The sequence below is a fragment of the Prionailurus bengalensis genome, chromosome B2 (genome assembly GCF_016509475.1).
Source record: "Prionailurus bengalensis isolate Pbe53 chromosome B2, Fcat_Pben_1.1_paternal_pri, whole genome shotgun sequence".
Classification (NCBI taxonomy): domain Eukaryota; kingdom Metazoa; phylum Chordata; class Mammalia; order Carnivora; family Felidae; genus Prionailurus; species Prionailurus bengalensis.
The window spans coordinates 152240961-152247009 of NC_057349.1; the positions used below are offsets into that span (position 1 = coordinate 152240961).

A 6049-nucleotide genomic window follows, 5' to 3' on the forward strand; every position below is an offset into this window, starting at 1 on the left:
ACAGTAGGCTACTAAGTAGTTAAGTTTTTGGGAAATCAAAAGTGATACACAGATATTTGATTACACAGGGCATGGTCTACCCTAACCCCACTTGGTTCAAGGGCCACCTGTATTTGGAAATAGTTGGCTAACCCACACACCACAGAAAGAGAACATGTCAGCTTCCAGAAGCATCCAGGTGGTGAAGACACCTAGGCTGCAGCACCAAACCCACAGCCTACTGGAGGGGTGAGGGGTGAGGGCTCAGAGATCCCCAGAAGGAGAGGGAGAAAGCATCTCTCTCCTCTTACCTTTAAGCCCTTTCTTTGCCTTCATCATCGCCATGACCATGTCTGTGAATATCTGGATTGCCAGAAAATCATGGCACTGAATTAGGTCCTTAGTAGCCAGATTCTTTAGGAAAATCTTTTTCCCTTTAAACAAATTAAGTCTTTTAAAGAATCTGAAAAATGGCAAACAGTTCTGGATATAGGGTCTGTTGAGGCTGGAAGAAATGAAGGTTTCTTCCACTGGAGAGAGATTTGGGGGTCTTCACCACAGAAAATAGAGCACAGCTAATATCTGGGAAAAAAGACTATCATGCTCTGGTATTATTTTGAATGTTGATGACTTTTGGGTTGAGTTTTGCTCACTTGGTTTCATTTTTGCAGGGCCGTACATCTCTAAGCTGCTCCTCCCTTGAAACAAAGACTCTTCTAAGAGTTTGCAAGTTCTTTTCTACCCGCTCTCAGATTTGCTGGGATAGAGGACAAAAATGCCGAGGGGTTGGGGCGCCTGGGTGGCGCAGTCGGTTAAGCGTCCGACTTCAGCCAGGTCACGATCTTGCAGTCCGCGAGTTCAAGCCCCGCGTCGGGCTCTGGGCTGATGGCTCAGAGCCTGGAGCCTGTTTCCGATTCTGTGTCTCCCTCTCTCTCTGCCCCTCTCCCGTTCATGCTCTGTCTCTCTCTGTCCCAAAAATAAATAAGCGTTGAAAAAAAAAATTTTTTAAATGCCGAGGGGTTGGAAGCAGGAGATAGCCTGTACACATTAACTGCCTACCCAACAAAGGCCCAAGGGCAGCGGGTCAGTCCAGCACAAATGTGGGGAGACCTGTTTCAGCCTCAAGGCCCCTTGGCCAGCAAAAGGGGAAGAAAAGGCTCTGTCTCACTCTGGCGGATGATCCTGCCATACATGTCCAGCCTGGCAGACATTGGCAGGGTGCCTCTCTTATGTGAAATGATCAAACGCCTGAAGATATAGGGCCAGGCTCCAAGCTCCCGCTGCTCAGTTGGCTACAGCCTGGTGTCTGCGTGAGGAACTGTCACACAGCCAGTGAGGGAGTTCAAGGACAGCAGGAGCTGTAGAAAAGAAGCAGACACCCATCTTGGTGAAGTCAGGACTGTCCATTCTTCCATTCTCTTCAGAGGTTTTTAAAAAGGCTTTGGCCAGGGGCACCTAGGTGGCTCAGTTCATTGGGCATCTGACTTGGGCTCAGGTCATGATCTCATGGTTTGAGTTCAAGCCCCATGTCAGGCTTGGCCATTAAGTTCTTATTTAAAGTATGGTCTTTAGTCTGTACTTATATATAACTTTTTTAAGTTTATTTGTTTTGAGAGACAGAGAAACAGAGCACTGAGGTGGGGAGAGGCAGAGACAGAACCTACCAGAGACAGACCAGCATTTGGGGGAGCAGTGCTGAGAGAGGAAGTGGGTGCAGTAAGACGTGCAGGCAGAGGCTCTTCACTTGGGAGGCGATCAATCAATTCTGGTCATGAGGCATGAACTGAGAATAAGTCTAGGAAAAGAAGGAAGAAAAGAGTTTGAGCAGCTGCTAATTCAGCAGCTTCCCACCTTAAAATGCTGAAAATATCCCCGATAAAGTAGAAGGCTCCCTTCCTTTAAAAACATAGAAAATAGAGAATTCTATGGGGCGCCTGGGTGGCGCAGTCGGTTAGGCGTCCGACTTCAGCCAGGTCACGATCTCGCGGTCCAGGAGTTCGAGCCCCGCGTCGGGCTCTGGGCTGACAGCTCAGAGCCTGGAGCCTGTTTCTGATTCTGTGTCTCCCTCTCTCTCTGCCCCTCCCCCGTTCATGCTCTGTCTCTCTCTGTCCCAAAAATAAATAAACGTTGAAAAAAAAAATTAAAAAAAAAAAAAGAAAAAAGAAAATAGAGAATTCTATTTCATTAATATAGATTGAAGAAGTCCTTTCTATGAAAAAAACAAACCCAGAAGCTACAAAGGAAAAGATGAGCAGATTTGATCATCTAAACATTTAAAACTTCCCTCTGTGAAAAGACCACAAAAATGAAGTTTAAAGAATGGCAACGGGAATGCAATATTTGCAAAGCTTGTACGAGATAAAGAATTAAGGGGCACCTGGGTGGCTCAGTCGGTTAAGCGGCCGACTTCAGCTCAGGTCATGATCTCGCGGTCCGTGAGTTCAAGCCCCGCGTCGGCTCTGTGCTGACAGCTCAGAGCCTGGAGCCTGTTTCAGATTCTGTGTCTCCCTCTCTCTCTGACCCTCTCCCATTCATGCTCTGTCTCTCTCTGTCTCAAAAATAAATAAATGTTTAAAAAAAAGTTTTTTTAAAGAATTAATATGCATGACATATAAATTATTTATATTGATAGGAAGAAGACAAAAGAAAAAATGAACAAAGAAAATAAGCAGTCAATTCATAAGAAACAGACAAAATACAAACATACACAAGTACATACATTTTTTCCAACATCCCCCTCAACTGATAATTGAGGGAAGCAAACTGGAGATAGATAGATAGATAGATAGATATTTCCCATCGAGTCTTGTTATTTGCAGTAATTATGTTCTGTAAAGTCAACACAAACCCTGAGTTACTGAAGACTAAGTCATTGTCCCTGGAGGAAATACATGGTTAGGTTCCTGGGAGCCTCTGGTCACATTGTCAACAACTAATCAATACATAACCCTGTTTTAGGTGCATTTCTGTTCAAGAAACCTTATTTAATATTTATTGTTGACTCGTGAATGTTGAGCTCACAATCAGCAGACCTCGAACTCGGCCTGGATAAACCATCTAGCAAGTGTATTTTTTCCATGAGGCACATCACAGCCTTTTTGTACTTAGGAACCGTAGACAGCACTTCAGCACTAGGCTTGGGGGCCACTTTAAATGGCAAAATTGCCAACAAAAAGCACAAAAATATGAAAACATGAGACTAGGTGGCAAAAGGATGCCTCTTTCCAGTGAGAGTTGAAGAGTATCGCCTGGTTCCTTCCCAGCTGGGAGTGTGTGCAGGTGACTCACTCTCACCAGTTCTGTTCACATCCACTTGCAGCCACGAAAACATGCAAGTGTTGGTTATGGGGCTACAAATAAAGCTTAGCAAGTAGGCAAACACACAAACACAGCATCGATGAGAACTGAGGGTTGCCTGTATTCGTGAGTATGTATACATGTAGCCTCTGTGTATGTAAATCTGAATTTGCATACACACAACTCCTGGCTTCACGGGAGTTGTTACTGCATTGCTCTCATGTGCACTGTTTGTTCCAAGCACTGGGACAGAGGTGCTGCCTCCAAGGGGTTTGCTCTAATGGCAGAGACTGGTTATCTTCATGTGGAATGAACAAATGATTGCAGATGGTGCTAATTACTAGGAACAACATAATCTGTTTGCTGTGAAAAAGAACATTCACCCAAAGTAGCTGAGAGGTAAAAGCTGATACCTGCAGAGCTGAGAGATTTTCTATCAGCATGGAAATGTCTCATCTGGGAAGGGAGAGGAATCTGGGCAGCCAGGGGCCCTGGGGACACAGAATGACTGGAGAGGCCGCAGATACTGGGATACAGTAGGTCCTGGGGGAATAGGGCTGTATGTGGGTGGTTAGTAGAATTTTAACTCATCATATAAATGTGGACTTCTTTTCAATGAAAAGACATCATGTAGTGTAATATCATTTTAAAAATTATATCACAAAAGCCAAGTGTTTTCAAGTTTCTTCAAGAGTGGCCTTATGAGCTCTGAGACATATCCACAACCAGAAGACAGAGAGAAAAGGAGAAAGTACACAGGAATCCAAGGAGCAGCTAGTGAAATAAGAGAAAACACTAGGGAATACAGCATCACCAAAGCTAAGAGAAGAGACAGCTTCAAAACAGAAGGCAGTGGTCAAGTAGGAGAATTCTTCACTATATTTTGCCCAAGTAGATCAGTGGTGCCTTGACAAGAGCACTTCAGTGGATCAGAGGGCAGGAGAGAGGGAACAGGAAGGGAAGAAGTGGGACCAGCATTTATAGAAAATGCTTTTGAGAAATTTGAGTATAAAGAGGATCAAAGAAATAGTAGCTGGAAGGGAATTAGGGGACAAGAGAGGTTCTCTTGTTTCTTTATGATGGAGGATACAAGAGCACATTGGTTTACTGGTAGGAATGATCAGTTAGGTGCTGATGAAAGATCAATAGTACATGAGAGAAAAGGGAATAATGGAAGGAAAGTCCTAAACAATGTGAAAGGGGATGGGATCAAACACTCTTGTAAAAGAATTGATCTTTGTTAGGAGGACAGACACTTCTTGAATTACATCAGGATGGAATAAAGAAGGACAGGTGTAGATAGGGTTATAGATTTGGGAGTGGGAATAACAAGGAGGTCTACTGTGATATTATACTTTTTTCAATCATGAGTGAGGCCATCAGAGCAATACTAAATTGGAAGATGAAGTTGGAAATACAAACAGGGTCATATTAAATAAGACCCCATATGCCATGCCAAGTATTGTTCTAAATGCTAGGGAGCTTTTTAAAAACTAATGAAGATGCAGCGATAAGAAAATAATCAACTCATTATAAAAAATGAGCAAAAGATTTCCAACATTATTAGTCATCAGTAAAATGCGAATTAAAACCACAATGTGATACCACTACACATTTAGCAGAATGGCTTTAAAAAAAAAGTGTGACAATATCACATGTTGGTGAGATAGTGAAACGACAAGGATTTGTTTCTAACACTGACAGAGATGTTAGAATCATCTGGCAACAATTTTAAATCATAAAAATCCTTCAGCAGGCGCATCTGGGTGGCTTAAGAATCCAACTCTTGATTTTGGCTCAGGTCATTAGCTCACAGTTTGTGAGATCAAGCCCCACATTGGGCTTTGCACTGACAGTGTGGAGCATGCTTGGGATTCTCTCACTCTCTCTCTCTGCACCCCCCCCCCCAATAAATAAATGAACATTTTTTTAAAATGCTGCAACAAGAAATATAAACACACTGAAAATAAATGGAAAAAATACAAAATATCAGCCAAAAAAAGAACATACAAGAAGAATCAAAAGGAAATCTTAGAACTGAAAAAATACGTTAAAGGAATAAAAAATTCAATGAATGGACCCAAGAGCAGAAAGGAGGGGAGAGAGGAAAGAATAAGAATAAGAAGACAGAAAAATAGAAATTATCCAATCTGAACAACAGAAAGAAAATAAGGAAAAAAGAAAGAAAAAAGGAACAGAGCCTTAGGGACCTACAGGACCATAACCAAAGATCTAACATTCATGTCACTGGAGTCTCAAAAAAGGAGAAGAAAGAGGGTAGGACATAAAAGTATTGAATGAGGATGAGGATGATGACTATTTCCCAAATTTAGCAAGAGATATAAATCTATACATTCAAAAAGTTAAGTGAACCCCAAACAGGATAAACCCAAAGAAATCCATGCCAAGACACATCATAGCTAAACTTCTAAAAATTAAAAACAAGGAAAAAATGTAGAAAGCAGCAAGAGAAATGAGACTTTACCTATCGGGGAAAACAGTTCAAATGACAGTAGATTTCTCATCTCTCATCAAGGAAGTGACACAACATTTTTCAATTTCTGAAAGAAAAGAACTGTCAGTCAAGAATCACATATCCAGAGATAATATGAAGGAGAAATAAAGACATGCTCAGATGAAGGACCAGTAAGAGAACTCATTGCCAGCTTGACCTACCCTAAAATAATGGCTAAGGAAAGTTCTCTAAACAGGTAGGAACTAAGAAAAGAAGGAATCTTGGGTCACTATATATATATATATATATATATATATA

The 6049-nt window shown here is 41.9% G+C and overlaps 1 long non-coding RNA gene across 1 annotated transcript; it reads right to left on the reverse strand.

Annotated features, from left to right (window-relative positions):
* Window positions 1–1558: 1558 nt before the first annotated feature.
* Window positions 1559–5840, reverse strand: LOC122490209. The gene is made up of 2 exons (XR_006299120.1): window positions 5762–5840; window positions 1559–1774 (listed from the first exon to the last, which is right to left on the reverse strand). It is a non-coding gene; the product is annotated as an uncharacterized LOC122490209 (long non-coding RNA).
* Window positions 5841–6049: the final 209 nt, after the last annotated feature.